This window comes from Xiphophorus maculatus, chromosome 1, assembly GCF_002775205.1.
Source record: "Xiphophorus maculatus strain JP 163 A chromosome 1, X_maculatus-5.0-male, whole genome shotgun sequence".
Lineage (NCBI taxonomy): Eukaryota > Metazoa > Chordata > Actinopteri > Cyprinodontiformes > Poeciliidae > Xiphophorus > Xiphophorus maculatus.
The window spans coordinates 10,709,322-10,719,607 of NC_036443.1; positions in this window are offsets into that span (position 1 = coordinate 10,709,322).

Genomic DNA, 10,286 nt, shown 5'->3' on the forward strand with positions numbered 1-10,286 from the left:
ATCATTGACTTGACTTGTTGATGTGCTTCTCCTTCTTCAAATTACTTTAACCCTACAATGACTGAATTTATCCATATTTTCAGGGGAAGCCGGTGGAACCAACATGTACATTTTCTGCTTTCTATCTTTGTTCTTTCTTAGACTAGGACCACCACAAAATGAATAACCTCGCTGATTGAACTCTGAAATGAATGAAAAGTCATTCAGTTAATCATTCAGTTACTCAGAATCAGCACAACATTGAGTCGTTCCGTCTTTAAGATGACTTGAACAAACTCCTCACTGTTGAATCCGTGGTGTTGGCATCACTTTATTACAAATGATAGTAAATAATTGGAAATATAATTTTACCAAGATAGAACTTAATCCGCTATTACTGGACACAACTGGAACTCCATAAAGTTTTGTAGTAAAAGTCACATTAATACACAATCAGAGCGCATCATGCTAAACCGATCCTCTGCAAAAATACAAAAAAAAGAAAAACAAACAAACATTTGTTTAACATGTCAGAATTTTAGCTGAGTGAAGCTGACACCCCACCCACCTCAAAAAATTCAGCAAATAGTCTGAGTGGTTAGTGCTCCGTTAGTGCAGGTTTGTGCCGTTAAAATTTTCGTTTGTGCAGCTTTCGTTTTTGAGATATTAAAAATTATAATTTAGGTCATCCAGAGTTCACCATCCCCCCATGTTGCTCCAAAACAAACCAAACTGGGCTACTTCGTTAGTGCTCCGTTTGTGCAGGTTTGTGCAGTAAAAATTTTCGTTTGTGCAGCTTTCGTTTTCGAGATATTAAAAGTTATAATTTTGGCCGATGACGTCACCATCCCCCCATGTTGCTCCAAAACGAACCAAACTAGGCTACTTCGTTAGTGCTCCGTTAGTGCAGGTTTGTGCCGTTAAAACGGACGTTTGTGCAGCTTTGGTTTCTGAAATATTAAAAGTTATAATTTTGGCCGATGACGTCACCATCCCCCATGTTGCTCCAAACATCAAAATTTTTGCTTTACGTCGCCGCCACTATGTAGCCTGGGCCACAATGTTACCCGAGGATTATATTATACAAATGATAATTTCAGATAACGATATTATTATTATTTTTACTTTTTTCTAAATATACCAACTAAATCTGATTTTACTTTATTTGGTGCTTTCAGAGTTTAACATTCACGCGATGACATTCACCCAATTAGGGGACAATTAATTTCACCTGCTGCAGGCTGTACATCCTGTTTTACTTCTGGTTCTCTTCCAGCACATTCCTGTCAGGTAAGTCTTGGTTTCAGTGTCGTTTTTATGTAATAGAGGTTGCTGTATTTTTGTAGAAAGGGGACTATTTGCAAGAATTCATGGCATAATCAATATAGTTATAGTAAGACAATATTTCTGGTAATTTATTTTTTTTGGTGATGTATAAACTTGAATACCTTATGGTTTGCTAGTGACACACCCAAATATCTGTATTGTGAGGCAAAGGGTTTCTATCCTACTTGAGAACTAATGAACCATGAAAGTGACTGTTTTGAAAATCCAATATAATTTGACAGTAAAATAAGAAACTGTGTTGATTTGAACAATGAACTTTAACAATTCAAACAATAACAACAACAACAAAAACAAACAGTGTCTTGATAATTGGAAATTAATTTCTCCTGTCTTGAATAGACAACTCCTTTCATGTGAACATGTGAACTCCTTTCAGAAACATGGCATGAAGCTATTTGCCTTTGGTCTGGTCTTCAAACTTTCTCCCCCAATTTTCTTCCCTCACAGATCTGCTGTGTATAGCACTGCATGTGGTAGTATTTTCTGCTTTTCAGATACTGTCTTCACAACATTTGCCAGGTCATCATAAAGCTCCCACACAGATGGAGCTCTCTGGCAGTATGCAGTATAATGTCCCAGGCCATCTTTGGTCAAGCTTCCCCTGAAAGCAATGACTGCTCTCAAAGTAAGTGTTTTTCCTTGGAGAACCATAATGGAGGGAAATTCACTCAAGGCGAATTCAGTTGGATTTGGAAGGTCAGTGTCAATCCATGTTATTTCTCCAATGCTGTAGCTGTGAGTAACGGTTCCTGTGCAGAGAACATTTCCTGAGGTACTGGCTCCTGTTTTGAATTCAGATGGACATTCTGATTCATTCTGCAGTGGTCGGAGGCAGGGAGACGGTGGAAGCAAGAGTCCTTTTTCTACTGAAGTGCCAAGCTGAGCCATGCCAGAATTCTTCAGGACAGAAATGTCAGGTGAAACAAATGGTACTTCCCTGGTCATTCCTTTGTTTAGGTAGCAGTATTGTGAAGAGCAGTGTTTTCATAGGTAAACGCTTGATACATTTCTCATTGTCTTCCCAATAACAGTGGCAATATTACACTGGGCATCGATTTGGTGGGTACCAGACCTCAACTGTGTTTTTGCAAACATTGAACTAAGCAGATCTGCCCTCTGCAAGTATGTCTTTGGGGTCACACCATCTGTAGTTATGGATTTCACCAGCTGCAAGAGTGTGTTATCACTGTCATTCATGACAACATTTTGAAATGCAGCGCTGTCACAGAAAGTACAGCATAAGCACTGACAAAAGGCATCAAAGGAACAGGTGTTTAACACAGAGAGAGACAATTTCCCAACTTTAACAGGCTGATGCATGTTTCCATTTTTTAATAATCCCACTTTCACTCTTTTGGCCCCAGATGATGAATCTGCATGGAGCCATTCAGTGCAGGAACTCAGGTATGAAGTCCTCTTCCTCTTTTTGGGTGGAAGAATTTGTCCTCTCCAATTTTCAACCACGTTTTCATCTGCTGTGGAAAACTCTCTGGTGGCATCAGATTCCATTAAATCGCTAGAATCCATTTCTCTGTTACCTTCAGCATTGTGGGTAATTATGGATGCAGGATTAACTTCTGCATCTTCTGCTGATGCAACTTGTTCCTCCTCTTTTTTTGCTTTTGCAGAGCAAATCCGCATATTTCCTTCGATGAAGGAAAGATGCCGAGAAATGAAGCGATTGACTCGCATGGGTAAGTTCTCATGTTTGAACAGGCCATGTTTTACATTTTTGAATTCAGCTTCAACATTGGCTGAGCTTGCTGTGAGGCTGGTGCTTTTGAAGCGTGGAACCATTATTCCTGTCCACAGTGGTAAGTAACTTGCAAGTCTTATAATGTGTGGCACAATCTCAGGGAGGAAATGGATGTTATCCCTATCCCCATTAGCTGCAGCGTGTGTCCTGCTCTCCTCACAAATGTTTGACACCCAGTCTCGTAGGTTAGTCTGGATGTCATCACATGGATCCACTTGATGCACTTCCTTTGTGTCTTCATCTGGAATGAGGATGGAGTCTTCCGCAATCTCGGCTTTCAGGTATTTTTTGCACCTCTCTGATTCAAGAGGGGTTCCAGAACTATCATCACCTTCTGCCTCACTGAGAGCCACAACAGTGATGGCATGTATTAACTGCTTTGCATGGTCCAAGCTTTGTGCTTGAAGAAGCTTTGCTATTCCCCTGACAAAGAAGTCTTTGACACGGTGTGACTTGTTTTTCAGGCAGTCCCACTGGCAGACCATCTTTATGCAGTGGGCAACATCAACCCTGATGTAACAGGGAGGACGTTTTGCAGACTGGTTCCCAAGTAGCACATGGAAGCATTCATCAATGTATGACTTCAGGTTAGAAAGAGGAGTGAAGGCCTTCACCAGAGCACCAAGAATAGCCAGGGAAAAGTCACTCACAGCTTCCCTTGGTACAGCTGCGCCTGCACGAAGCCATTCTGTCAGCCATGTTGCAATTGCATTAATGTCATGCCTTTCTGATAGCATTTGTACCACTGGGACTGAGCAGTTGTCTCCCCTCAGAAACACCTTGATATAAGAAGATGTGGCCAGATGTACCATTTAGTCGTGCCAGTTTTCTGACAACTGAACCAGTTGCATCAAAGCAAACTACTGAGGGACATTTTTTGGTCAGTGCCTTATAAACATGTATCTGAGTTTGACTCCAATAGTGACAGAAGAATTTATCCAGACCAATATCTCTTATACTGCCACTGTTAGGTGTGCTATACTTTAATAACTGCAAAGACAAAATGGGGTCTTTGTCACCTAAATCCAAATCTTTTCTCTCCTGCTTGGCTTTTCGTAAGGTTGCCAGGTTTGGAAGGTGACTTGGCTCGGGATCTCCAATATCCATCAACTCTGATGCCTTTGCTGACCTCCATACAGCTGGTTCCATCCTACCCTCACACAACTCTTTTGAAACCTGTGCACGAAGGGTTCCTGACATGAATCTTTTGGACTGGCCAGTGTGCAGGGAGATGTCGGCACCTTGGATGGAGCACTGGAGCACCATTGGGCTGTTGACCGTTGGCTCTCTGTCACATGTCATTTTAACTTGGCCTTGACACTCTTTACAGAAGCCTTTGATATCAATGTACTTACTAGTGACAGTTGGATAAACTTTTGCTCTTTGGAATACAAATGTACATGTGCTTTTCAACTTTATCCAAACCAGATCATTAATTATGTGACTCCAAGTGCCAGGTTTTAAAATTGTGTATTCCCTTTTGCCAGATGATGAAATCTTGTCACTGTATTCAACTCTTTCTGGTATAAATTTAACCCATTCTTCAAATGGAACTTCAAGCTGAAAATCTGTAAATTGTCCAGTAGAAGTTGTGTCTGAGTCAAACTCTGTGTCCACGGGGCTTTCAGGATCACTTTCTTGATCATTTATTTCCAAGCATGACCAGATGTTTTGTCTGTTTAGTTTTACAAATGTGTACAGGGCTTTTGCAGACATTTTATTTCCCAACTGCTGACTTAGCTCTCTGTCCAGACAGCGGCAGCTGGAGTGGCTATATTGCCGTTTTCTAGGATAGCCTCTTTTGACTTGCAGAGAACTGCGAAGAGACTCTCTGTCCACTGCTGGCTGTCGAGGCATCTAGTTAAAAAAATAAAAAGACTTTGATTAGCATTGCTCAAAATAATAATTCTGGTCTACATAATTTCGAAGAAGCCACAAAACATTGACATTCTAGCAGAGGCTGCACAGTTACAATAGTCTTGAACTAAAAAAAGTTAAGTTAGCTTTCCCAGTTTCTCATTTTTACTATTTTTTTTTCTTTCTCCGAAGAGTTTTTGCGGCGCTAGTGGCTCCTATTTTTTCCACAGTAGGCAGACAGGAAGGAGGGTGAGGAGAGGGGGGAAGACATGCGGTAAAGGTCGTCGGGACCGGGAGCCGAACCCGCGACGTCCTCCAAACGTGGGGCATGCTAACCCCCTGCGCCACCACAGCACGCCTCTCATTTCTACTATTTAAGCAAATTTTTTTTTACAAGATAATTTTCAATAATGCATTGTTACTAGTCTTGTGAATTGGCAATTTAAGTACCTGTTAAATTTTTATTTCCCTTTGGAATAAATTATGTTTCAACAGGTTTAAAAATTCTGGACTTCAAATATAACTTGTGAATTTAAACAAATGGATATGTAAGCTATCCATGCATACATCCTCTCTGCTTTGCATTGAGTCAACATTTTATATGAAACCTGAACATTAATTTACTTACCTTGTTCAAAAATCAAAATCAGGGTTGGAAAAATTCCAAAGATGACTCTTTCAAAACGATTTCTTTCAAACTGCTAGAATAATTTCAACGAGAGGCTGAAATTACACTTGCTCTTCCGCAAAAACAACACTCGCTACAGTGTGGGTGGAGCCAATCACAGTTGACGTTGTGTGAGGACTTTGTCAAAGATGGCAAAACATTTTACGTGCTTTTAAAAATCCTTGAAGCCCACGCATATACATTTAATGTCAGAAATTGGATGAAATGAAACTCGTTGCATTTAAAATATATTTACTAAATATTAAGTACATTACTTGGATGAACTTTGTTGAACCAATGACCCTGCCATGCACTTCCGGTTTAACTCTGCAAAAACTTTATTTGCTCAAGCAACTAGCATGTTAGCTATGGATTTTTTGTTGTTGTTGTCGTTTTTTACCCTTTTGCTGCATAATCAGCAGAAAGTAAGTCAACAATGTGAATATAATTGTTGAAACCACCTCCGAAACCAAAGCACAGTTGAACAGTCGTACAAATACACACATTACGTTACGGTCACGGCCGCATGTCCTGTCTTGACAGGATTCATTTGTTGTGGAGAAAGTTATATTGGTGAGAAAACATTACTATCTAATAACATTTCTTGAAATGAGACAAATTTCTTCTTGTTCTAAATCTTTATTGAAGTTCAAAACAAAAGAAGGTACACATTGTACAACAGCTGCAAATCTGCAGAATTTAACTTACACAATAACATCGAAATTAATAACCGCTTGCTTTGTGGTTATGTCCAGAGCAGGCCACAGTCATCAATTTAGGTGAAGTAAGTTGGCGTATGAAAGAAAATTATGTAATATCTCATGATGAGCAGTAGTAGCCCAGTTTGTTTTGTTTCGGAGCAATATGGGGGGGTGGTGAACTCGGAAGACCTAAAAAATAATTTTTAATATTTCAGAAACCAAAGCTGCACAAACGTCCATTTTAACTGCACAAACCTGCACTAACGAAGCACTAACGAAGTAGCCTAGTTTGGTTTGTTTTGGCGCAACATGGGGGGATGGTGACGTCATCGGCCAAAATTATAACTTTTAATATCTCGAAAACGAAAGCTGCACAAACGAAAATTTTAACGGCACAAACCTGCACTAACGGAGCACTAACCACTCAGACTATTTGCTGAATTTTTTGAGGTGGGTGGGGTGTCAGCTTCACTCAGCTCAGAAAGCTAACAAGAAAGAAAAACACAGAGTACAAGCGATAAAATTGTTGTGTTATTAGATGCAGGTCACAACAGTTGGAAGTGTACATTTTATCTTTAGGATTTTATGTAACACCGTACTAATAAGCTACATTATTGTTGGTGAATAATATCAGCCATTACCACTGGATCTGCTCTTCTCTTGTTCTGCAGCCCCTGGATGAACAGGAACAATTGATGTTTGTTCGTTCTGTAGGACACAATTTCCCTTTAAGGAGAAAAAAAATATCAAAGTTTAGTTTGTTTTACATTGTTGTTTTTCAGCACACGCAAATGATAGAGCACTTAATAAATTAAAATAAAAGTTGTTCATTTACATTATATTCATTTAGACCAAAAAGGAAAGTTATTAGTTATAATTTACAATTCAGAGTACAATTCAGTTTTTAACGAGATCCAAATTTTTTTTAAGTTTTGACAAACCTTAAAGTGTCTTCAGCTCGTGGAGCCGTTTCAGTGAAGTTAGCGTTCCTGGAGGGAAACTCGCTGCTGCTGTTCTGCTCGGTCAGAATGTTGCTGATGTCAGAAAAATCTGCTGTCATGTCATGAGCAGAAAAAAAAATAACAACCATGTTTGCAAAAAGACGTGGCATCGTATTTTCACTTAAGACTTATAAAATAGCTTCATGATTTTGGTTATGCCTGTAGAATTTAAACTGAGGTAACACTGAACAATAAATCGTTGGGTAAATAGTTTGAAAAAGAGAAGATATTAAAGACACGCTAACCTAAACGGCTGCAAAAGCAACCATTGTTGAAAATGAATCAAACTCACGTGTAATGTTTTGTCTTAGTGTAATGTTTCACCTCTCTGCAAAACTTTGAGTCACTAAGCTTTATTCTGTTTTAAACCCTTGCTATTTGGTCAGTTTGATTTTAGAAGGGGAACAATGCCTTTTTAATATAACAGAAACATAAAATCTAATCTTTTTACATCTTTAAGATGACTAGAACAAGACTTACTGTGTATGCTGAGGGCGATGAGTTCAGCCAAAAGTAAAACATTCAGGATTCCCAAACAGACAGCCGCACGGAGGCAGAGCCTCTCTTTGGAGCTGCTCCAACCTTAACAAAAACCTCAACCTTAACAAAATTTAATTCAATACATACTAAATTTCTCTGTAACTTTGTTCTTACCAGTGTGATTAGATGCAGTTTTTCCAACAGGTTCCATATTGACGTAAATTTCCTCCATCGCTTCAGACTCTGTTGGCTTTAAACATTGACTATAAAATCCACTGCAGTAGTGGAACTAAGTGGAAAACTGTGGGAAAGAGATGAGATGTCTGGTGTTCAACAAAACACAAGGTAAACGTATTTTAGAGATAACAACCAAATAAAGAAATTCATGAGCGCAGATTCAATATTAGTTTCTTAAATATCTTACACAACATAAAATTCTTGAAGGTTTCAATAGTTTCATAAGTTCATATTTGCTGATTCGGTTCTGTATCAATGAATATTTATTTATCCTTTTTCTTTATTTTCCTTCAGCTTGGTTAATCCTACTCATAATAAACACTTTACACTTTTCCATGGGTGAAAACATAATTGACTCTTTCCATCTTTAAGATGACACAAAAATTAAAAATAGTTTTAAATCACGGATATAAGGATGAAAAAATACATCTGATGTTATGATGTTCTTGCTTCATCTTGCTCCTGCAGATGGCTGTGTCCAAAAATATTTCCTAAAAGCTAATAAATTGTTGGAGCAGATGACTGGTTCCCTCCTTGGTCATATGGACCTAACAGTTTTACAGGTCTCATGCTGTCCTGATAACTAGTCACAGCCTTGCTCTCGGTAAAAACAACTATCATCTTTGTATTTTTCTTTCTAAATCCTCTTTTAACCCTGTTTCTTGTCCAGTAGCAGAAACACTTACATTAAGAAACCGCAGGTGTTGAACTGAAATCCTCCTTTAGTCCAGAAAATGTAAAATCCCTGAATTGCATTATTACAAAACTTGTATAGCCTGAACAAAATCATTCACAATGATGCCAGGACAAATTCTGGAAAAGTCTGGACAAATTCTTTAACTGCGGAAAGATAAAAGTTAAATTTGAGCAGCCTCACTTAGGCCTGTTTACTGTCTGTCACATGTTCTTCAGAAGTACGTGTACAAATGAACATTTACTGAAATGTTTCACACTAGCTAGTGTTACAGAAAAAAAATCTATAAGAGTTTAAAATTTAAGTGATGAAGGAAATCACAAACTCATAGTCAGCACTGACTAATCGTTCTACCATAAAATAAAGCAGTAAAACAGTTAAAACTCTAGGTTTTCTGTAGAGGTATGTGTTCAGTCTTACGGGTGCGCACACACAGATGGCAGGGGCTGGGGTCAGCCCTGCACCCACACACACACACACACACACACGCACACACACACACACACACACACACACACACACACACACACACATCCAGAGTAAGAGGGTAGGAGTCCTTATGTCCTACACACACACAAACACACGCACACACAGATGGCATGGATAAATCTAAACTTATCTAGGAAAGGTGACAATCTATGTGTTAATCTTGATACTGACGATCACTTATTGTTTTTTTGTGCTCTAATTGTACTGTACTTTAATTTGCTCACAAGTGGTCACAAGTGCCACTGGCACACAGATGGAGTGCTGCAGATCCTGAGAGCTGATAGCTGATAATCAATAAGCATGGTGACCAAAGCCCATCTAGACGGTTGAGGTCTGTGAGCTGGTGTTTTAAGTTGTACTGAAAATTTGTTTTCCGAAATTATTCTCAATCATCTAACGCTTATTGTATTTCTCTTAAAACTCATAATGTTTATTCATTCTTTAATTATATTATTTTAAAACACAGAGGTCAGAAGGTGAAGGAATATCGGATGGGGTTTGGGGATGGGGGGAGGGGCATCATGTGACCGGAAATTAAAATCAATTAATGATTACTTTTGTTGCAGCTTGGACTGGGGCGGTTCATCGTGGGTGCACACACGGTGTTCCTGCTTCAGTTAAACATTCATTCTAACCTATTTTTAGCATTAAACGTTTTCCCGGTTCTGTTTTCAAGTAGGGTGTTTCCGGATTGTGGCGTGCCGGGAGGGAGTCACATGAGGTGGTGATGTCATCAGAGCGCACTGGGTGTTGTCTATTAAATTGAGTATTGTATTTTGTTTACAAGTTTATTTTATTTATTTATTTTTTCTCTTATTATTATTATTATTATTATTATTATTATTATTATTATTTTGTATACTTTACAATCTTCAAACTGATTTGAAGTTTGATTCAAATCAGAATCAAACTTCTGATTTGAGTTAGAAGTAATTAGTATTTTTGCTAGTTTGGATTGTCTGTGGGCGGAGCCTGTGGCTTTAAAAGCAGGGCTCTGCTCCACAGGAGGCCAGTCTGTGGTTAGACTCCTGAAGAAGTCACGCTGGAGGTGATGGACTACTGCAAGTGAACACTGGTA